Genomic DNA, 25,457 nt, shown 5'->3' on the forward strand with positions numbered 1-25,457 from the left:
ACTTTTGCATAGATATTTAAACCCTCAACAAACTTTGTTGCAGAAATAATTCTTTTACTCTATGATGTACTTTTTGCTATTCTTGCTAGTCCTTGCTCCTAGATCATAAATCAGCTAACTCAGTTTTTCATGTCCTCACTGGATTTGTTACGAGTTGGAAAAAGTTTTCTACAGTCTGTTCCAATTACCAAAAGTTTCTAAAAAGAAAGCAATAGCCTTCTATCTCTGCAACTCCACTAAAAACCCTATTTAAAAATTTAAAAAAATTAGACTTAAAATACATTTTTCTTATTATGCCTCTGGCAAAGCAAAACCAAGCAAATATTAAAGAACATATCTATACATAGTTAATGTGATTAATTTTTTAGTGCTGTCATTATTTTGAAGAAATATTTTTTCATAATTTTGAAGAAATATGTATTGATTTATAAATGTAGTAAATTTCTCAATAACTCTGCATTTTCCAGAAAGAAAAGATACTCTTTTCTTAACATATATCTCTCTCTGAGGGTTTAACATAATTTTCTAAATTTTATTTTCTGTCCGAGCAAAAAGAACCAGAGATTCCTAACTCTGAGGCAGAATCCCAGTAAGACTTCCACCACAGAAGCTGACTTTCACACTCCTCATTGCATTTTATGCACTTTATCCATTAAGAACTTCAGAAATGGCATGGAGTGAAATGAAAGTTCTGTTTGGACCACAACCTGCTTTTTAAATTTCAGGCCACATCTTCAACATGATCCATATATTTTAGAAAAATGGTTTAAATGGGCACTACTTTAAAACTAGAGGTTTTTGATTAAAGATCAAATTAAAGGTGAAGCTACAGTTTGATAATATAAAAATCTCACCACTTGCTCATGAGAGCTGGGCAAAACCTATTTCAAATGCCATAGCATTTACTCCTTTCAATTTCTATTATCCTGACATTTGAGATATGTTCTCCAGATGAACCTTTCACCAATGTGAGCTGCAACATTTTTTGATTCAGAAAACACATTCCTCTGGTTTTATATCTGATCTGGAATAAATCCTCAAGGGACTAGCAGGATGAAAATGTGAGGATATGATTCACAGAGAATTCTCTAAAAATAAAATTTGATGAAAGCTGTGCAAAGTATGAGGAAGGAAAGCATCAATTACTGGTGTTTCATATATATGTGTGATCAAAGTCACACATTAAGAGCAGACTACCCATTCAAATGCACACACACCACAATTTCAAAGGAAGTCAGGAATGCATAGCAGTATTTGAGACTTAAAATGACATATTCCCTCTTATTCATTTTCTTTATAACCCCACTACTCTTGGGATCATAATTGTTTCAAGGTGTGAAAACATGTATAAATGAATATTTTTCTAGAATAAATATAAAATAAATCATATTATGCATACACTGACTTTAAACTTAGGCAAATCAATACCCCGATTGAGTTTCTGAGGCCGAAGGAGAATGAGAGAGCTGTAAGTCTGGATTTCAATTGAGACCAGAAATAATTTGCTTACAGAGCTAGTGATTCATATTCTTTCTGGAGTGTTGCCCATTTTAGGATTTTCACACTTCTCTGGCCCCCACAGAGGATTAGCCAGATGTTCAACAGCCCGTGTGTACACACCTGCTTCACACTGAAGCATTTGGCTTTGTAAAGACCAAAGAATGGGAGGAGATGGGGATGAACAGTGAGAAGGAAATTGTGATTTTGGGTACCCTGCTTGGAAACCCAGAAGCTGGAGACAATAGCTACTGGATGGAAAACTTACCATCTACTGGCACTGCACAGTCAACTCAGAGGAATAGTTATCTTCAGGACTGGCCTAAAACTGTGTAACCCTTGCAAGGAGGAACTGTGGGTTCTACTGTCTCATTTGGGATGCATTTTTGTGCTTTGACAGCAGGTCAGCCTGAGTGAGGGGCTGAAATACTACTGTCTGTGGTGATCCCCAGACTATTTCATGAGTGGAAGAAAAAACACTGTTCTTTGTCAGTGGTGGAGGGTTGAGGTGGAGCATGCCATGTGTAATGGCCATGATATAGAAACTGGGAACCCAGCCTTAACAAAGTCTGGAAAAAACATATCGATATATATATATGTATATATTTATTCACTGAAGTTTGAAAGTATAAGCTTAATACTAGTATGTTTAATTACATAGCAGAGAAAGTCTGAATATAAAACAGCAGTTGATCTGTTGCAGCATTGTTTAGGACAAAAAAAAAGCATTCTAATATTTAAAATGCTAAGTATCTGCAGTATTTTCCACTCAAAATAAGCAATTATTTTACAAAAAGCTGAAAAACTGAATAGCTAATACCGTGTACATGTCTAAGTATGTTCTAGATTCCTGTGCAGAGCCATCCTGTCTTCCAGCAGAACAACACTCTCACCCAGCTTGATGTTGTCAGCAAACTGACTGAGGTGCACTTGATCCTCTCATCCAGATCATCAATAGATATTAAACAGAGCTGGACAGCGCTGAGCCTTGGGGAACCCCAGCAGTGACCGGCCACCAGCTGGGTGTGGCACCATTCACCAGCACTCTCTGGGCCTGGCCATCCAGACAGTTTTCCTCCAGCAAAGGGTGCATCTGTGCAAGCCATGGACTGCCAGCTTCTCCAGGAGAATGCTGTGGGACACAGTAACAAAGGCTTTACTGAAGTCCAGACAGACATCCACAGCCTTTTCCTTATCCACCAGCAGGTCACCTGGTATTGAATGGAGATCACACTGGTCAAGCAGAACCTGCATTTCCTAAACACACACTGGCTGAGCCTGATCTCCTGGTTGTGCTGTCCATGTTGCACAACGGCACTCAAGATGATCTGCTCCATGACCTTCCCCAGCATCAAGGTCAGCCTGAGAGGCTGATAGTTCCCTGGATTCTCCTTCTGACCCTTCCTGTTGATGGGTGTCACATTGGCTTATCTCCAATCCTCTGGAACCCCCCTAATTAACCAGGACTGATGATCAAAGGTGGAAAGAGTCTTGGCAAGCTCCTATGCCAGCTCCCTCCCTATGCCATCCCTTGGATGAATCCCATCTGGCCCAATAGACTCCTGTGTGCCTCAGTGGTCACTAACTACTTCCTCTTGGATTGTAGGTGATACATCTGCTCCCCATCCCAGTCTACCAGCACAGGGGGCTTATTGCCCTGAGCATAATCAGCTTTATTGCCCTGAGGATAATTAGCCTTTCTGTTAAAGACTGAGGCAAAGTACCTCAGCCTTTTCTCACCCTTAGTTACAGCGTTCTCCCCCACACTCAAAAAAGGGTGACTATTTTCCTGGGCTATCCTTTTCTTGTTAATGTCTTTATACAAACACTTTTTATTGTTTTCCATAGCAGTGGCCAAGTTCAGTTGCAGCTGAGGTTTTGCTTTTCTAATTTTCTCTCTACATGGCCAAACAAAATCCTTGTATTCTTGACTGCCCCTTCTTTCAGATGTCATAAATTATTTTTTCACCTGAGTTCCAGCAAAAGCTCCCTGCTCAGCCAGGAAGAACTTCTTCCCCAACAGCTCATCTTCTGGTACACAAGGATGTTTTGCTCTCGTGCCTCTAGATTTCCTTCTTCAATTGTATTCAGCCTTCCTGGACCCCTTTGTGGTTAAGGACACTTTTCTGGGAACTCTCTGAACCAATGTCCTAAATAGGACAAAGTCTGTCCTCTAGACAAGGTAGAGTTTTTGTTGACCTTTTCCTTACTATGGGAAGAATTAAAACCTCTGTCATTTGTGGTAGATATGCCCAAGATAGCCTCTGACCACCACAGTTTCCACCAGCCCTTCTCTATTTGTAGGGTCAGGCTAATCAGCTCCTACCTTTACAGGAAGAAATCAGCTCTTCAGTGGCACTTTGGGTGGTCTGTGATCCCCAGAACGTTGCCTGCCTGGCGCCCCATGCAGTGCTACCACTCAGGTCCCTGAACCAAACATGCTATTCAGAAATACGTTTGCATTTTCTGTGCCTGTGCTGAGCAAGTACAGGGCATGACTTATGAACACAAGTTATAAACGTAATTACTGTGATCAAAGAATGATCATGTTATGGACACTCAGAACAGGAATCATGAAGTTACCAAGCTGAGATGTCAGACAGGATATTGGTGCCAGTTTCCTTTTCTAACAATGAACAACCAAGTGCCTCATCAGGACCAGAAGTTAGTATTGCAGGATGTTCCATGTGAAAGGGACACAGAAACATTTTTAACTAAAAGGAAGAAATAAGAAAAAAAAATGCAGACTTTGAAACCCTATTTGGCTTTATGTTGATGTCCTTAGTCATGTACATATAGATATATATTTTGCTCATAGTCTTTAGAAGTAATCCTGTCAGTGAGAGAAGATTTGCCAAATTAATATTACTCAAGGACCCAAGAAAATTTTTGTGTCCTGCCGTTCCCTGTTTTGCCTTTTGTGTCTGCCACATTTTAGCTGGGTTCTTTCAGTTAACTGAATACTTGTGGTTCTCCTGCAAAACAGCCAGGTGGGCTGTGCTGGCAATTAGCCTGGGGAAAAGTGGACTAATGGCCCAGTGAGTATTAGAAGGGCGGCTGAGAAAAATCTGGACCAGCAGCTACTTGTAAGGCAACGTGTAAAAGTGTATTTTTTCAGATTTTAGCTGGGTTGTTTCATGTGAAAGGAAACAAGGGGAAATTGATTGGTACTTTCAGAGCCAAGAAAACTACTCATATTAATCTTCTGAGTGGTTTATGTTCCATTTTTATTTTTTAACTGTTTAAAATTTCCTTTGAACAAGGACAAATGTTGCTCCTTTGTGGAAAAAAACCAAAACATAATATTTTAACTAAAATAGTCCCACTGGTCATGTCAGTCTGATGACAGAATGCAAATATTAAGTAACAAATTGAGACAATCTGGTAGTATTAATATTTTTGCTAAAAGCAAATTGTAGGGTCTAGAGAAATGCTGGCACATTAACATATGGACTTGACAATTTAATGCTCAAAAATGTTAGAGGAAGCTAGGAAGAAAGACTGAAACATTGTGATACTTCCAGAAATTTGTATCTGCTGTACTTCCAATTTAACCAATGATCTTGTAAAGGATACGGTAATAATATAACATATTTACATATTTAAAATAGAAGACCTTTATTGTTTGATTACCTTTGAAGAATAGTCTTTAGCTTATGGGAAAAGTGCTCATAGATGCACATGGATAGTTTGAGCATTTTTTTTTATACATATCTATAGTTTTTTTCAGACTTAACAGAGCCTCAGTAACACTTTCTCACTAGGAATGATTGGAACAATCATTTAACCAATTTGTACACCAAATTCATCAGGGTCAGGATAAACAAAAAATGCCTAAGCAATTTAAGGAGAATGTTGCATGTAAGTGAAACATAGAATATGGAACTCTAAAGATTACTAGTAGTAAATAATAAATCTGTATCTAACACTGAGCTCTATTTCCAGACAGTTCCACAAAGCTTGAGCTATATAAAGCAATTAAAAGTAATTGGCAATTGAATATCTAACTCCAAAGCTGTTTCCTTCAACATTTATTGTATGAGTGGCTCCAGAACTTCCTCACTGGAGATAAAATTATGCTTTTAAATATTTTCTAAAAAGGTAAGGTTGATTTTAGGGACACTTACTAGTTAGGAACCAAACAGTTAGAGTCAAATGAAAAGCATGCATGAAAAACCTTCATGCTTGAGGCCAGCAGCCAAAGCAGGGAAAACAGGATCTACAATTAGAAATATTTTCCTTTATATCATGTTTATTTTATCCAGAAACATTTTTTTGTAAAATACACTGCCCAGTTATTCTCCTTTCCATGTGCAATTAGATTTTTTTTTTTAAATTTCTTCAAGACCAGGAAAAACTGTATCTTCTGCTGCTGTACTCCTTTAAAAACTTTTGGCCTCTTCCACTAGGTTGATGCTCTCATCAGGGGGTCAGACAGGCTTGATCTGTAGCAAATTAATGTCTTCTGTTTGTTCTCCAGGTAACAAAAAGGAGAGCTGGCCTTGTATCACTGCACAGCTTCCTATGTGAGTCTCTCAACACTGATTTTGTAAGGCATTTATATCTGTGAAAGATATCATCTGAAAAGTGCAATGAAAACATTTTGTACTACTTAAGAAAATATAAGGACTGTCTTATATGCTTGCTTTAGTAATTTTTAATAATAAGATAATGAAATATGATTCATCTAAGAATTAAAACCAAGGAAAATCTTACTAAAAATATTATTAAAAACATAACTAAAACTAAAGACTAATGAATATCAAAAGTGTATGGGAAGAAAGAAAGAAAACATAACATGGAATAGATATTACAATTATAAAATACATGGAAGAAAATTTTGTAAAACATTAGATAAAAGTGAAAAATAGAAGCAAATATAATGAGGAAACTGAGCATCTAATGGACTTTTAAAGGAAGCATGAAATGTTTAGAATTTTCTCTGGTTCAGTCTTCACAAAAAAGCTAACTGTGTCCAGATGCTTAATTTACTAATTATTTATGAGGATAGAGGAACACCAGCCTGAGAATGTAATGGTCAGTTAAATAAGTTGAATAGATTCAAGTCATTATGACTTGACAAGCATCACCCCAGGTACATATAGAGTCAAAGTCTTTACAGGTGCAGGAGAAATGAGAGAGGTCTGTGGAAGGTGAACAAGTTCTAGAAAGTCAGAAAACAAGCATGGGAAGTTAAAAGGGACACATGGAACTACAGAAGAGTCAGCTTTTCTTTGATAGAAAGATAACTGAAGCAAATTATTAAACAATCAATTTGTATTCTCCTAAAGACAAAATGCAGCAACATGAATTTGTCAAGAATAACTCATGTCAATGTAATTCAATTTCTTTGACAGGATAACAAGATCTGAGAAAGTAATAGATGTCAGATTCACATGACACACATAAAGCAGCTGGGAAAATATAGTCTGAGTAAAGCTGCTGTAAAATCTTGACCAGAAAGCTTGATAATAGCTTGTTGGAGAATGGATAGAATATATTACATAATGTCCTTCACAAGACTGACCTGATATTACTCAATATTCCAACTAATAATGTAGGTGTATGTAGAAAGTTCATGAATGACAACAACTTGTGAATGATTTCATTTCAAAAGACAGAACTGGAATTCAAGATGATCTTGAAAAAATGGAGATGTCACAAAAAAAAGGGTAGAAATACACAGTACTAAACAGGCAAAGGAGAAATCAAATGCATGAGGAAAGGATGAAAAGTTTGTTGGTCAGAGAGATTTCAGAAAGATGAGATGTTGTATCAGAAAGGGGGAAATCTTCTTTCTATGAACATTAATGATACATATGGCCACCTGTGAGGCTTGATTGTCACTGTTAGGGCATATTGAAAGGGAGTCCATATCTAGTATTGCTGAGGTTAGTATAAGATGGATTCAATGCAACAGTATGCAGAAGAGAACTCCAGGCAAAGACAAAAAAAGAAGGACAATGGATATACTGAGATTTATGAAAAATGATTGGGAAAAAAAGGTCCATAAAAGAGAGAACTGAGGGCAAAATATAATATTAAAGTGATAAATATGTCATTCACATACTGTGAATAAGGTAAATACGTTATTCACATATAGTGAATCTGGGACTGGAAATTGCTTTCCTTCCAAGCAAGGAAAATTCAAACTTCAAGTATAAAAAATATCTATTATAGCAGTTATGTAATGGATGGAGATGTTTGAAGTTGTTGAAACCAACATAACAGGAGCCATTTAAAATATGTGTATTTAAAATTAAAAAAAAGTTGATTTCCTTGCTCTGAGGCAGAACGATTGTTAGATGACACTTCACTTCCAAACTCCTTGGATTTCTTAAGCCACATCACATGCTGCCTAGAGTCTACATTTCTTACCTTTTCAGTACTTATTTGTGATTTTTTCAGACAAACAACGTAGCCTCTTGGTCGACTATTGACCTGTGCAACCGGAGGTAATTAATAACCATTTAGAAAACCTTGTCTACTTTTCAGACTATGGATGCTAGCTTTGGAGCAGGCTGCAGGGAGCTGCAGAAACTGCAGGCCCATGGCCTCTCAGTCCTGCCTGAGAAGCTAGCCTGAGAACTTCATAGGAGGATTTCAAAACAATCCTCAGAGACAGAAAACAACTGCCAGGTGCTGTTTGTCTGTCCTCTTGTTTTCCCTTGCAGGAGAGGGTCAGGGGGGCAGAGTGCCCCTGACCAATGATGGTGATGTAGCACTTTGCTAACCAATAAGAGTTTCCTTTCTGTACCTTCCACGTACCAGTCTATAAAACAAGCCTAAAGGAATAAACCAGAGAATTCTCGTGTTGTAAGTCCCTTGAGAGTTTATGTCGTTCTTTATAGCCGTTCCCAATCGGAACGACATCAGACAATAATCTGTCAATATATATAGAGATAAAAATTGCTTACACACATGCTAGGGAATGCTCTGTTTTAAAATTTATGAAATTACATAGATGTAGAAGTGACATTGCATTCCTGACAAGACTGCAATTTAACTGCTGCGTTTACAGACAGCAAACAGTATCTGGAGCCTGATTAAAGTGTATCCTTTGTTTTGAGTTCATCATGAATGTCCCATTATATGCATGGAACAGGCCTGTAGTTCACTTACAATTACACAGATTTTTAGGGAGAAGTTTAAGACTTAAATTTAGCAAAATAAAGCAAAAATCTTAATGAATGACAATAAAATAGGAAATTAAAATGTCAAAACCTATAAAAAAAGTACAACCAAGATCAGCCAAAGCCAGTATATAAAAAGTTAATGCTGAAACACCTTCCAATGGAGTAGCACCTAATAATATTTTTAAAACATGTTTTTAAAACATTTGTGTGTGGTTTAATATATTTCATGTTTTTTTCAGTTCAGGGTGGTCTATAGATTTCTGGAAAATCAACATAGAATTAAACATTACTGTTACAATTTTCCAAATATGAATTGAGTTGCTGCTGCTGCCCCCCAAATGCCACTGGTCACTAATCAGGCAAAGAAAAACATCTCATATAGGTAAATGTAACCTTTCAGCAAGTTTTTCAATAGTTGATCAATATCAACTGCATGAATCACATCTATCATGTCTGTAATTCACCTTTACACTGAAGCCAATCACAGTTTAAGTCAGACAGAAACCCTCCAGTTTAGGATTTTGTGGAATTTGCTGTACAGGTCCTGGAATGCACGTCAGAAAAAAACAGATTCATTTAAAACTGGATGAATTCTGGATGACCAGATGAGTTTTACCTGGAACCCTTTGAAATGCACAACCCATCTAAAAATACTCCTTTTCCTCCTCTTTACCAGGGTACAGACAGTATCCTCACAGTGGTGTGCAAAATGATGCTGATCCAATGCCCTACACAGTACACACACAGGCCCCCTGAAAAAAACTGAGTACTTCTGCCTGGTAAGGAACATTTTATTAAAATGTATATGAGAATTGCATTTTCACCATTTGTGTGAGATTACAAGGAATGCTGCAGGGAGTAGTGAGTCAAATCCTACTTTTGTAACAGGCAGAATCTATTTATTTTACCAGTCTTCACAAGCAAGACTGCACCCTACAAATTAGTGACTTCAGTGACCTGTGTAAATTTAAGAGTGCCTTCAGGTCAGTAACCCTGCATGTAGTAGACATATGTAAAGCACTGTTCATTCATGCCTAAAACTTGCAGTCTAAACCCGGATCCAATTAGTAATGGCTAAAAGGATTTACTTCTCCAGCTTTTAAAGAAAACGGAACTGAATTTAAAAAAACTAAGACTAACAGGAGTAGTAAAAACACAAAATAAAATCTTTGGTTAATACTGTTCTTCAGGGTGCAAATCAATTAGGAAAAAAAAAAAAAAAAAAAGCAGCTCCAGGAAATTAGAAACATTTGGTGCAAATTCAGTTCAGCCCTCTTTTACACAAATCATGAATTATATACCAAGATTACTCAAAGGATCATGGCCTCAAATAGCAGACTGGACTGGAGATTTTCACTTAACCACCACACATGTAATGTTTGGTTTTACTCCAAGTCTGACTTGTAACCTTTCTTCCTGTGTCCTATTCCAAATATAAAATTATTGAAGCAATTAACTATGTATTAGAAAGCAGCAATCTCTCAAAAAATTAGGAATAGAATGAATTCCTTTTTACAACTATATACATAAAGCACAAGAATGCTTTTTATTTATTTAATAGTGGTAAAGTTGTTATACTTTTTTTTTATTTATTTACTGATAAAAGTAGTACTGCTGATACTAGGGTATCAGCATAATCACAAAATCTGACATGTAGCAGCTTGTTGACATTCAGGTTGACCACCAAGAAGCTGGAAAACTTGAAGTCTACAACAGCACATTTCTACACCTTAATTTAGCTCTTAATTTGCTGGGAAATTCAGCATGAAAAGTTCCTCATATTTTTTCTATTGGTATAATGTGTATTTAGTGGCCACAGAGAAGGGAGCTTGGTAATTTCGTGTCCTTCTACAAATTTCTCAAGATCTTAACCTCCTGTTTTCCACAAAGGAACACCAATGACCCAGTCCCCTTGCTCTTGGGAAATTTTTGTAATCAAAATGGGCCAGACTTCACTCCATAGGAATCTGCCCAACTCTTTCATCTGGATTTGTTTCTAGTGCTACAATAAAGAGGAATACTAGCCCGAGGCAGACACCTGGTGTGGAAAATTCAAGTCCACATTCCAGTATGAACAAAAAAAATATAAGCTATGAAAAACAGAATTTTATTGTAGGAAACATCAGACTCTCTTAATAATTCTACATTTTAAATATGACTAATGGAAAATAAGGTATTCTGACCATTTATTAACAGATAGAATTTGTCCCAGTTAGAAAAAATCCCAGCTGAGTTTCCATGTCTTTCTGCACCAAAGGTTTTTAATGAAAGGAGAGTGAGATTTTAAATGAGAATGGGGAAAGTAATTAGGTAAATGTCCTTAGCCCATGGAATCACAAACTGATTCAGTTTCATTTGAAGGATAAAAACAACTAATTCTACAAGAAGTTTCACAGTGTGTGGAGGGAGGAAGCTTAACAGGACATCCCTAAGAGGGTAAAGACTTTGTTGGCAAAGTCAGCTAAATATATTGGAAGGAGACACTGTTGTCTCTGTTAACCTAGGACACAGATTATCTCAAAATCATGGTTTATATGATGATTAAAGTTTAGCTGAAGGGATCAAGGTGTGCATGGATTTATTTCTATTCCCATCATATTTTGATACAGGGAGAAATTCTAGGAAAAATGATAAAATGAGTTAACCAGCAAAGAAAGCTACATCTTGGGAGGCCAAAAAGTGAAGGGATAAAGTGAGAATTTCCAGCAGTCAAGCTGAGTTAGACCTTGCAAAGGAAATGAAAACAAGGTTATTTATTTTTATTATTATTATTATTTATGTTACTAAAGGTTATTTAGTAACATAAATAAAACAAGAGAATTTGAGCTAGTAAGCAGTTCCAGTGGATTTGAGATTAAGACTTTATAGGTACAGACCAGAAGCTAACTGAATATTTGACTTCAGGCTTCAGGACAGTAGCTATGAAAAAATCAACATGGATAACAAGAGAATTGGAGAAAGAAATTAACACCATGAACTTGGAAATAAAAATCAAATCATAAAAACAGATTATTCTGTCACTGAATAGGAATTACTGAAAAACCTCAAATCAAAAAATGCAAATATGATAAAACTACTTCTTCAGAGGGAACAGAGGTTCTACTTTGCCCTGTAAGAACTGAATTGTGGCATCAATTTTCAATTTATTTTGTTCAGATCCCCAAATAGTTGTTAAATCATAAGACCTTTTGTTCTAAGAAAAATCAGAAGAGTCTACAACAGAATGATATATTACAAACGTAGATTAGAAATTCTTTCTCTTTTTGTGCTTTACTGCACTGCATTATTCTTGAAATATAGCTTTACATTGTGTTGAATTGAAATAAAATCAGAATTTTTCTTGTTTCTTATTCATGGGAATTCTATTTTAATGCCTGTTTCACTAATAGTACATGAAAAAAAATATAAGAAAGAATTGTACATGTCTAATATCAATGTGAAATGACATATTTTTTCATACAAGTTGCATTTAACTAAGAAGTCATAATTTTTTGCTGATGACCTTGGTACCATGGGAGTATTAATTAATCTAAGACATTTGAAAAAAATGACAGCTAATGATCACGAATAGGTTTCTTGTTTGGAAGTGAACAGAAGAATTGTTATATTTCAATTCCTGTTGGTGTTCACAATAAATTTTGATGGTGGAAATGAAATGGTATCAAAATTACCTTTCTACTAGAACCCAACAAAGATGAGAGGGACTGATCTGTATTTCATGAAAAAGTAGTGGAACATCAATATTGCTGAGTATAAAAACTAAAACTAGAGCTTACTGCACAGACATACAAACAAGCAAACATCAGCTACTGTTACAAGCGTAATTTGTCTGAGAAATTTTCTCAGTTCCCTTTCCTCAAATGTGTTTTCTGTAATCCCTTCCTTACAGAAAAAGATATTAAACAAATTTTATAGAAAAAAAAAAAGCATCAGAAACCACTATACTACTGTTTAATTGTGAAAAATGGAAGTTACCTGCAAAATTTCAGCTTCAGGGAATTGTCTTGCTGTGCAAAGTGATGTATAAAAGCCAGTGAAAGTTAAATTAAGCATATGATGACAGAAAGACTAGAAAAGTAAAGCTGTTTCCTGATGGAGGTTTAATTGCATGAAAGATACAGTTAATTCACTGATTTACAACATCACAGATGAAAAATGCTCCCTGCTGTAAAATAGACTTACTTTCTGAGAAAAAAAAAAAATAGTAAATATGATCTGGGCATAGGGAGACGTATTTACCATAGTCTTCAATTATTAAATATCTCAAGTTCTTATAATGAACGATAAAAAGGTAACCCAATAGTTTCTGCTTATACTGCTATAAACAGAATGAAGTTACCACTAGTGTTGGAATAAGATTAAATTTTTCCAGGAGTACATCTCAGCCTTACTCCAGCCATCCATCTCACAAATTCAAAAACTGTGTGTGTGCAGAAATACACACACATAATTAAAAGTGTTCAAATCATAAAACAGTCAAATAACCGTCAAAAACCTATAAAACCACTAAAAACCTCTATATTGTTCTGGAGTCATTTCCAGTTTGGCATCTCCTAGAATCAATAAATTTCTTTTTATCTCAAACAAATCAGATATGTGTATGCAAAACAGAGCACTGAATTTCCTGTTGCTTCAGAAAAGATGCAGATATAAATTATGCTGGATGGGAATTATTGCCTATCTTAGACTTCCACGGGTCTCAGCACTGAGGTGCATAAAGGTTCATAAGATCAGTGTCTGAGGTGAAAGGTGAGAGACGTACAACCAAGTCATGTGCAAATGTTACGGCAACATGAAGGCAGAGCTAAACGAGCTGGTGTGCCCCTCATTCAAACAGCTTTCATTCAAACTAGCTGTTGAGAAGATGGTTCTTTCAGAAGTTAGGATCTAACCTCAGTAAAACTGGTATATTGTTGTTAAATACAGACCTGTTGAACAATACATTCAGTGGAGATGCAGGAATCAGAAGTATCTTACCTAAGCAAGGAGGAAATAGACCTGGATTGGCATAACCTCTGCCATCTTTACTGCTGTGCTTAGGATGAAAAACCTTCTGCAGTCCCATATTTTGGCTATCTTAAAATATATCAGTATGGTGTGAATTCTGGAGAGAAACAATCAGGGAGTGTTGTGAAGACTCCCCAGAAAGGACAACTTTTCAAAGTAAAATCCTAAGGCAAAATTTTTGGGGTAATATTATATAAATAAGCAATAAGATTGACTGAGGTTTCAGCAGCAGTACTCTGTGATTTTGCTTTGAAAGTTTTTGCTTTTTGGAGTGCACTGTAACCTCATTATGTTTTGCTGGCACTCTCCAGGAAAAGCAACAGCTGCATAATACTGATAAACCTTAAGAAGGCCAACATGGGTGATTGTGGTTTATAAATGTTCCAGTATAAGTTAACCATATGTAAAAGCTCTAAACTGGCACCATTTGCTGTCTCTAAATCTCAAATTCTATCTCACAGTGTAAAATGTAGTTAAATAAGAACAATCATACATAAGAGCAAATCTCTAAAGAAAAAAATATTTTAAAGTATTATTCCCTAATTAGTCCCTATTATTATAATATACTTCTATCAATATTGACTGAATGTGAAATCCTTGCAAGAGAGTAGACAATGAAGAAAAATCTTTATGCATTGTTTTTTTAGTAGCCACAGAAACAAATAAATGACACTTCTAAAACCCCTTTGAATATATCCAAATATATTTTTAAAAAAGTACCATGACATGAAATATTTTATGATTCATAAAATCATCGATAATCCTGGTAATATTCAATAATGAAAAAAAAACAACTTTTGCTGAATATATAATTCCAGGGCACACTCCACTTCCTTAAATTGAATAATTTAAATTAAAACATCAAGTAGTTTTTTTATTCCTTGCTGAAACTGCAGGTTATAAAATTCATATTCTCCAATTTTGTCAACTTTAATTTTTCTGGATAGAGAAGAAAGAAGTCAAAAATCCAGTCATGTACTAGGATTGTGTTATTAAAAATGTTGAGGTAGATCCAGAATTTCTCCAGTTCTTAAGATTGAAGAAAAATTAAGGGTGTGATAAAAAATACAGAATGGAGAGACACAGATAAAATACCAAGATTTCATCATATGTCATTGGCCCGTGGAATTATTACACCATGCAATTCATTGTTTCTAAGAGTTCAACACAAGTGAAAAGGGATTTTTCACAATTAATTATCATGGACAACTATGACTAAAGAAATTAAAAATATAGAAAAGGACATGAAGTATTTTTTCTCCAAATGTAAATTAATCTCTAGTTGAAAAAGAGCCCTTGCCTGTAGTTACAGTACTGACTGTATTTGTGACCCACTTGTGTACACTAACAATAAGGTATCTATATTATTCCCTACTGATTTAGAATGAAGTTCACAGCATTTAGGAACTTTGAACATTTACAAGTTAGATCCTAACTGTAAAAAGTTTTGTGTGAAAAGACTGGTGGTGTCTGTGTCATTTTGAGCCAGTAGGAATGCCAGTTTTCAGACAAGACTACTAAAGCTTTGTATTTGGATCATAAGAAGACATCAAGTCTTACATTTTAGTTTAGAGATCTAGTTATGATTCTTAAAAAATCTTCTGATAAAACCAGAAAAATCATTAAAATCTCAAGGGTAGCTTCAAATATACTGAAGGCAGAGAAAAGGTATCTGACCTACTGCAAACATTTTTTTTTTTTTTATTGAGTTGAACTCAATAAGTTTTTTCCACAAGGCAATTAATTTTGCAGGTTGCTGTCAAGTATTTCAGGTTTGCTGAATGTTTAAACCTAATATCTGCACTAAAAGGAGAATTCCTATGTCTTCAAAGGTTTGGTCTCTAGCAGACAAGTGTGATATTAATTCCTCCTATACTTTGATTTCTTTTCCTGTTGTGTGAAATTTTTACTTTGTATTTATAGACAGGCCTGATGAAATTTAGTCACATAATGCAACTTCCCAACTCCAGTGATTGAGTACAAATACTCCAGAGAAGTCTTACTTAGGAGATGCAAAAATGCTCCAAAATTACATATTTCCAAATTCTCTGCAGCTTAGTCATCAATCTACAGCCTGGAAAAAAAACCAAAATTTAATATATCATACAAAATGTTGATCAGACTCATGATTAATTTGGATAGTTCTGAAATCCTTGCTAATGAACTTTCCATCACAGAGAATTCACCACTTAATTACATGTTTGTACAAAAAAACAGACACTCCATTTATCAGACATAAATTTTCTACTTTTTTAGCTTTAGTAAAAGTCTCATTGATATTAATTTTCAGAAAAAAAAATGCTATATTTTGTTGTTACCCTAGTAATTACTGAATTTCTGTCTTAAGTGTATGATTACAACTGCTTTATCTCCTTTCTTCTTCTTTGAAACCTGTTCATACTGCATACACATTTTTTAGGAGAGCTGTGTTTCCAGTCTTTCCTTCAGTCTTGGAGGTCCGATGCAGTGTGAATTAACAGTAGCTCTATTTTTATAGAAAATATATATTTGCTTTAATTTTGACAGAAAAACAGAATTAAGATATGAACTATTGTCATCCATGGGATTAAAGTTTCTAAAACAAATAGGAGGTAGATACTGGAAATTCTGAATCACACCTCCCTCCAAGAAAATGTCCAAAAGACTTATGTGTTTCCCTCAGTGTCTTTTGCTAGTCACAGATGTGGCCTCCTGCATATTTCTGCTGCTTTTGAGACACTGAGATCAGATATACTACAGACACCTAATGGTGTTAAAGTGTTCAGAAGACATAATTCTTTTACAAATTGCTAACTTTGGACATGAAAGAGACTTATCCTAACCATTTCTAGACAATGCACAATGAGATATCTACATAGACAAGGATCTTCAAAGGATAAAAATCCCTCTCAAGATAAATGTGATTGAGAGATTTTGGGCATACATAAAGTATAAAAGGTTAATAAAACATGCAGACTTTCAAATGAATTTGATTCAACAAAAAAAACTTTTTCAGCATTACTAGCATTCTTGGATGTAAATCTCCAGAAAAAGAATGTAATTTGGGAAACAGACAAAGCTCATATTTGCTGCATTTCTGATTCGTTGTTGAGCTGGTTTTGCTGGACAAGTGCATTTTTGCAAAGTCTGAGGGAGGCCTTGTACTTTTAGCTTTGTGCAGGTGTCAGTGCTGGCTATAAGTTTGCTGCCTATGGAACTGGAAAGAGCATTTTGCTGACTCCTGGTCAGCTCTTAGCTCCCTACATGGGATGTAACTGCAGTGTGTTAAACACACAGATCTAATAAAAAAATGATCCTTTTTTTCCTATTTTTCTGAGCCTTCCACTAGACCAGCCTGGTCAGAACCCCATTCAACCTGTATCTTGAATACTTAGAGGGATGGGGCATCCACAACTTCTCTGGACAGCCTCTTCCAGTGCCTCACAACCCTCTGAGTGAAATCTTCTTTATCTGATAGAAATTTCCCCTCTTTAAGTTTAAAATTGATCCCCCTTGGCCTATCACTAGCTGCCCATGTAAAAAGCCACTCTTCATCTATTTTATAATCTCTATTTAAGTACTGAAAAGCCACAATTAGGTCACCCCAGAGCTTTCAGTGGCTCTTCTCCAGATTTGTTTGGTATGACCCTGTAGAGATCATAATTTGATTTCATAAATAGAATGACTCTCAGGAACAAGACTGAATTACAAGATCTCTTAAAGTTCCTTAACAATGCTGCTCTGATTGCAGGGGGTTTTAGGGGATCTTAAATGGAAGTGGCTGTAGATACATGGAGCTGTAATGTTCTCTCACTCAAGCCTTCTCTGTATCCCAGCTAATACCACATTAAGTAATTTTGAGGCCGGTTTATTTAAACCACAGCAGTCAAAACAGCAAAAGCTAAATCAACATACACCCCTTCTCCATCTGCTTCAAGAATGTCTACACAAAAGATTAGAATGTCTACACAAAAGATTACTTATGTGCTTGTGACATGTTCACTTTTTACAACTGTATCAGCTAGCCTAACAAGTGACTTTATTCCTCTTTGAAAACCTTTCAGGTTATTTAGCAGCAGCTTACATATAAGTTGTTCTGTGACCAATGTAATTAATGAAGTATGTGTTCAGTACAGTTTGGATTTCAGAGTGATTCAGAAGTGAATTCTGGAACTCACTTCTAAGTTTTACATTTAAGACCTCTACGTCAATCTCTAAATCTAGCTGCAATCTACAACAAAGCACAAAAGATGGTGGTATAACAAGTGTGACAAAAATACTCTTGAAATTATGTATGTGTGGAACATGTCTGGTTTTAGTCTGAGGACTTTGTCATGACAAACAGAACATGGAATCCACTGACAAGCTTTTGGTCATTTTAGTCAGTGCTTTCTCTGTGTGCACTTCTTTGGTGTGTTGACCCTGGCTGGGTGCCAGCTGCCCACCAAAGCCTCTCTGTTATTCCTCTCCTCAGCTGGGCAGAAGGAAGGAAATATAACAAAACCTAGGTTAAGATTAGAGCAGGGGGAGATCACTCACCAGTGACCATCATGAGCAAAATAGACTTGAGTTGGGGAAATTAGTTTAATTTATAACCAATGAAATCAGAGTAGGCCAATGGGAAGCAAAACCAAATTTTAAAAGAACTTCCCCCATCCCTCCCTTCTTCCTGGAATAAACTTCACTCCCTATTTTCTCTACCTTCCTCACACAGTGTCTCTGCTGCTCCTTCCTCCTCAGGAGGAGAAGGACTCCTCACACTCGTTCCCTACCCCAGCATGGATCCCTCAGATGAGGTGCAGTCCTTCAGGAACAGCTGCTCCAGCATGAGACCCCCCTCAAGGTCACAAGTCCTGCTAGCAAACTGCTTCAGCATGGGTTCCTCTCTCCTTGGGGCCACAGGTCCTACCAGGATCCTGCTCCAGCACGGGCTTCCCACAGGATCACAGCTCCCTTTGGGTATCCCCCTGCTCTGGTGTGGGGCTCTGCACAGGCTGTGGGTGGATCTCTGTCCCACCACAGGTCCCCAGGGGCTGCAGGGGCACAGCTGCCTCACCATGAGCTCACCATGGGCTGCAGGGGAATCCCTGCCCAGTGCCTGGAGCACCTCCTCATCCTGCACCCACTTTGGCGTCCACAGGACTGTTTCACTCACATGTTTTCATTTCTCTCTCAGCTCCTGTTGCACAGGAGTTTTTCCCCCTTTTTAACTAAATTATCCCAGATGTGCTACTAGTTGCTGATGGGCTTGGTTTTTGCTTGGCTTGGAGCCGGCTGGGATTAGTTCTGTTCTTAGAAGCTTCTGGAAGCTTCTGGAAGCTTCTAAGAGAAGCCACCCCTGTAGCCACCATGCTATCAAAACCTTCCCATGAAAACCCAATGCAATTTACCAAGGAGGAAGAAGCACTTCATGTTCATGAGTTAAAAAAACTGAAAATAGAAGAAAACTTGGAGAAAGAAGAAAAGATGGAGTATCTGGGATGGGAAGGATTCATGCTTTCAACTTTCAGCATTTGGTGTTGTGATTTAACCCCAGCTGGTAGCCAAGCCTCACACAGCCCCCAGTCACCCCACCTGGTTGGATGGGGAAAAGAATCAAAATGGTAAAAGTGAAAAACCTCATGGGTCAAGATAAAACAGTCTGACAATTGAAATAAAAATACTACTACTACTACTGCTACTACTACTACTAATAAATACCATAGTAATAGCAATGATAATAAATTAAAGTGAACTAAAAATAGCAGAGAAAAATGAAACTTGAGAAATACCATAGCATGTAAATGAAAACTGTTGCTCACTATCAACAAAGTCCTGTCCAGTCCCTGAGCAGTGGTTCCCCACACCCCAACTAGTCCCCCAATTTTTTATGCTGAGCATAATTCTATGCTTTATGGGGTATCCCATGGGTCAGTTGTGGTCAGCTGTCCTGGCTTCTTTGTCCCCTTCCCACATTTTGGGAACCCCCAGTCTTCTCACTGGTGGGGTGGGGACAGGAGTGGAAAAGTCCTTGACCCTGTGTTAGTACTGCTCAGCAGTCAGCAGAACATCTTTTTATTACCAACACAGTTTCCATCCCAAATCCAAAACACTGACTGATACTAGTGACTGAAGAAAATACACTGGTTTTCAGCAGTGTATTTCAAACAATATTCACTCTATGTGGTCAAAATGTTAGTGAGAATGTTAACAGGGCAACCAGGAATGAAGATACAAATTAGCCCACATAATTTGAACTCTAAATGCCAAAGGTCATGCTTACAGGACACATTATGCTGTGGCTTGGCCCTAGTCTTTTACCTGTATGTCTGTACTTACCCACTACTGTCATATCTACACCTAAATTTAAATCTTAGCTGGAATTAGTAGCATCCTCACCTTGGTAAGTCAAACCACAGAACTGTGTATGTTTTTCTCTTCTATTACTGTGAGGTAGGTTTCTCTAGTCAGTGGAGACAAATGTACCCTCAGGGGACAGTAGATGCTTCACCTCAAGTGATCCAAGGGGAGGAGAAAGTTCTGGTCAATTCTGCTGCTGGCTGAAAGGGTTACATCAGACCCTGGGTGCACTTTTTCACCTTTACAGAGAAGAAGCCAGTGGTGATTTCACACGTGAAGTGCTGCCGTTGATTTTAACTTCTGCTTTTGAATTACAAGCAACACTTGAGCAGATTTTAGGGGCACCTTCAAAGCATCTCCTTCAGGCTGTGACACTGCACACTGTGGAGAAGAACCCATAAGCAGAGGTTGCCCACTGCGCTGCCCAGGGTAGGAGATGCTTTAGTGCAGCGTGACCATGTTGCCAGTTTGAATCTCATGTGAGTAATGACACAATCCTGCCACTCACTACAGCATGACATGGTAGATGGACTTAAAGAAAAATAGGCTGGCTATTTTTGTGCATCAACTTTTCCTCAACAGACCCAATAATTGGTATAAATAGCCTTCAAAATCTGTTTAGGACTGACTCAGAAAGCAGAATACCTACAATTACTTCTGATGCTATTCAGCAGTTACCTGATCAAAAAACAGAAGAGACACATAGAGGTAACACTGGAACAGTAGTTCTTAAACCTTAAAAGTGAACCTATGAAATACTTTGAACCTATGTGTTCCACTTTATATATTATCTTTCCACATCTAACTCCTTACTCTCTATATAGAGGGGCTTTTTCCTCACACAGCTTTTCCTTTCAGATTGCTTTGACTCCTTGTGGAAGTTCCTGCCTGTTGACTATATGAAGTCTGGGAAGACTATTTGGGTAGTCTGAGTAGACACCACATTTTTAAAAGGGCAAGGAAAGCATCTGGGGCAGTGAGACTGAAAGTTTCAGTAGTTTGAAAATAAGTCAAAATCAATCAGCCAGAACAAATGACAGCATTAATCAATACATGGCCCCCAGAAATAAAACTATATCTACTTCTCTGGTAGAATTACTCAGTTTCAAGTTCCTTTATTAGAATAGTTCTTCACAAGTCCCAGTGACATCTGCATAAGTATACAACTGCAGTTGTCCAGGAGGGAAGGCTTTGAGGTGGATTTCTTATTATTTCTTCTCACGCTGTCAATTCTGCTAAAAACTTCACAAAAAATGTTTGTAAATGTCCTGAAAACATCCTGAGTGAACACTGGCTGTCCTGCAAGATACACCTCAACATAACGTAAATCAAAACCAGCTCTTTTTGCCTATACCCACTAATGAGAAAATGATTCAAGAGAAAGTTTCTATGGATCTGTTCCATCAATGAATATAAAAAATCAAGTTATAGTGGAACTGATGAGTAACCTCTGCTCCTTCCTATAGCAAAGTTGTGCCAAATTCATTAATAAAAGATAACAACAGAGAGAGTGGAAGAGCAAAACTTTGCAACAGCTACTGACAGGTGACTTTTCTCCACTGCAAATCTCTCAGCAGCATATTTTCCCCACTTTCACTGATTTTGCAATAAGTGCAGTAAAACTGATAAGGAAGCCGACTTGTTTTAGAACTCTGAATTTCACTGTTTTGAGGCTGTTGAAATCTTCAAGAAAGTCCCATATATATTCTTAAAGTCAAGAACAATTCAACCTGAACGGACCAGACTTTAAGTAATGATTTTTGTTTTATTGGGTACTACTTTAGTACATCCATCCATCTACATATATATACATATATAGATACATAGATATATAGATTAGATATATAGATATATAGATATAGATATATATGAGATATAGATATATATGAGATATAAATATAGATATAGACATAGACATATATGAGATATAGATATATATGAGATATATAGATAAATAGATATAATTAGATATAGATTATGTATGTATATATGTGTGTACACAATATGCATATACAGAAATGCATATGCATGCTTTTGTGTGTCTACATACAAATATATTTCTGTATATAAAATGGAAAAAACTTCTGAGTTTAAAAAATCAGGAAAATAAAAGTTTGGTAAAATAATATTTTATCGTATTCACAGAAACTGTTAAGTAGCAGACCACAATGCAGCAATTAATATTTCTGATGGACATTAAAAATGCTTCAGGAGGAGTGAAAATTTTTGTGGATAATATCAGTGAATCATTTATTGAAGATCTTTGCAACTTCAGGGAATTATGAGTTCCATGCCAAAGTAATATGGAGGGAAAAGCTGATAAAAGAAAGGATCAGTTGATAGCCCAATAACAATTTTAAAAATCAAGATGACTGTCCACCATCCACTGTACATTACCTTCTGGAAAATCCTATTCTCTGCAGTTAAAAAGTACCATTCAGTTCTTCAATTATTACGTAGTCACTTAAAATTTAGGAATATTTTCTTTTCTCAGACTGAAGTTTATGTAGACAAAGCTTCTTCTCAAATCACAATGAGAACAGTGCCAGACACACAGTGTATGTGATAGCCACATGATGAGCACTGTGGGCAGAAATAGAAGTCGTTACAGTGAATTTAGCATTTCAACTAAAACTTTCCTTGGAACCAGCTAAAAACTTTTTTTTTTTTTTTAAATGTAATATTAAATAAAACTAATTTTGGTTGTGTCATGGGAAATTTAAACCATAATTACTCTAATAAAAAGAAACTTACAAGTTAAAAATTGGAAATACTATATCATATATAACTCTGAAACATTTCTTTAGAAACGTAGTATGTCAAAGATCTGATGTAAAAAAAGACCAGAAAAAAATGAGTATTTGTTTTCAAGTGTTGATTTAGAACAGTAATCTGGTAGTTGTGTTCTTCATCAAAATAGAATAGCTTCTGCACTCTTAACTAACGGACCTGGATAATTATTACTGAGCTTTTATTACATGTATTGTACTTCAGAGTGTCTCTTACTGCCCCATTAAAGAAATTGCTACTTCTGAGTACAATAGCAAAATTAAGTAGGGTTCCTGTCAAAAGTTATCTGTCACACATGCTTCACAACTAGTTTTGCAATGCTACAGCCATGAAGTTAAGGTTTCTTTTTAATATTGTATGTATCCTTGGTGCTGCTGCAATTAGAGCATTGATTTTACACCTTTGAAGAATGCACTACGATTCTTATTGATTTCATTGAGTAAATCAAAAAGACATTTCTTGTTGTAGTAGAAATATGTAGAAATGCCTAAAAATACAGAAAAATTATTGGTAAAGAAACTGTATAGTAGCTATAAACAATTATAAATTCAGTCTACCATACTATTAATTTAAGAGGTTGAAGAATTACCTAGTAGTGGCAAATAATTATCTTTTCTACCTCCTTTTTCCTTTCCTCCTAAAACAGATTTTTTATTTTTTCCTTTTAACTACAGATGAACACACATAGAAAAGGTGTAATCTCAAGGGAGAAATAAAGACCAAAAATAACCCTTTCTTTCTCTATAATTCACATTGAAAAAAAAGAAAGCAACACTCTGGTAGAGGAGCAGAGACACATTAACACTAAAAAGGGAATGCACTAAAGGTTTCTGAACTTCAGTTATCCCCTAGTAAGTCTCACAATGCCCACAAAATACACACAAATCTTTAAATCCATGCAGGTGCTCAGACTCTTTCCTCTGTAAGAAGTCACACTGGCTTGACTTATGTAAATAAGAACTTACTGTCCTCTGGGTCTAAACCAGAAAAAAGGTAAAATGAAGCTAAACCCACACTAAACAGCAGACTTCATGAAGACCCTCAGGTAGTCAAAACCAGGTCTAAATGGACCTCTAACTATTAAGCATGAGGAAAAGGATTTTTTCTTATCATAAGGGCCTTCCTTGAATATTTTCTGTACAAAAGGTTTCATATGGTATAAAAATGCTTGGAATAATAATACAATGACATCTGATCTTTAAATATATTCAGCATGATAGAGTTCAAGAAGACACATTCAAGCTCAAGTTTTTTGTGTGTAACAGTTAATATTAGTAGTTCAGTACAAAAATTTTGTGCTTTAATGGTTGGACAGGGTACACTGAATGCTGGAGAGAAACCTTTTCACAAGGCTAAGACCAGACACTTCACAAACAGGAACTCTGTATTCAGGAATCCTAATGAATTCAGGAGTTCTAATAAACTCAGGAGCCATTCTTTATTCAGGATTCCTGCTCAGGAACCCAAATGAAATGAATGAAGCTCTGTCTGCCTGTTTGCAAGAGTCAAGGGAGCTGCTTATGTGGACATCTTTCATTCTTTCATTCTTGACATCTTTGTACACATCAGACAGTTCCAAAACAATTTATATTATTCCCCATAATAGTACTATGATTATTCCAGGTAAAACTGATTTCAGTCAGTTCCTCACTAAAGTGGTCTGTCTGTTCCACATAAACAAACCTCACAAGAATAAATTTATTCCAAATTTTAATTTATACCCTTTAAAAATGTTAGGATATTCTAGTTCTGAAAACAAATATAATGTGGCCTCTTTAGGAAAAAACCTACTGCAGGTCCTTATGGTAAAGAACTCAAGAACAAGTATTGCTGGTGAAGGCAATAACACAAGTTCTTATAGGAAAAATAAATAATTTAGGTGTGGAATTCACTAATGACATGGAAGTTTCTCTCTGATAATATGAAAAATTCAGTGTCAGAATGCCCTGAGGATATGGCTGTGGGAAAAGCACACCATGCAGACATATAAGCATAAATATATGTGCATGTGTGTGTGTGAATGATTGAGCTCTGACATCAGAATTTGCCTTGGTTTTGAACCTTGTTTCCAAAAGAACAGCATCTAATCACTGAATGTGTCATGTTCCACTGGTAAATGAAATATCTCAAAACTGTCTCATGCATCTTTTCCTGTTACTTGTACATTTACAGAAATACTGCTCTTTTCCCCTTCTCCCTATATATCTTCCAATCTTCTCAACATTCCACCTTCTTGGTATGTTAGGAGTTAAACACCCTTTATTTATTAGCTGTGCATTCTGGTTGTGAGTGTAATGACTGACAGACTGCCTTAGTAGGCTGGAAGTCTTTGCTGGGTTGCTGCCTCAAACAATGACTCTCAATATCTCTTTTACTTTTCCTTTCTATTTCTAATTATACATTACTGGACTCATGTTACTATTAAAAGCTTTTTATCTCATGTTAATGTGGTAGAAATAAAAAAGCCTGTGATTTCTTGCCTCCAGAATAAATTGATATAATTATAGGCTTACAATTCATGGCTACTGATATTATATCTTTGCATTTCCATGTTGTCTTCTTACATGCAGATTTGTATTTGGGAAGCATATACTCACAACTTTAATAAGCAGGGTAGAGGGGTTGAATATTCTTCCCATTATGTACTAAAAGGACTCTCCAGCTGTTAGCATTATACGAGTTCTTGGGCTCTCTCTCGTGGTTGTAATA

The 25,457-nt window shown here is 36.3% G+C and overlaps 1 long non-coding RNA gene across 1 annotated transcript in view; it reads right to left on the reverse strand.

The window, feature by feature from the left end:
- Positions 1-25,457, reverse strand: part of LOC147654646 (uncharacterized) — an 837,032-nt gene that overhangs the window by 264,224 nt on the left and 547,351 nt on the right. The window lies entirely within an intron of this gene.

The sequence above is a fragment of the Cyanistes caeruleus genome, chromosome 2, assembly GCF_971803275.1.
Source record: "Cyanistes caeruleus chromosome 2, bCyaCae1.hap1.1, whole genome shotgun sequence".
In the NCBI taxonomy this organism is placed as follows: Eukaryota; Metazoa; Chordata; class Aves; order Passeriformes; family Paridae; genus Cyanistes; species Cyanistes caeruleus.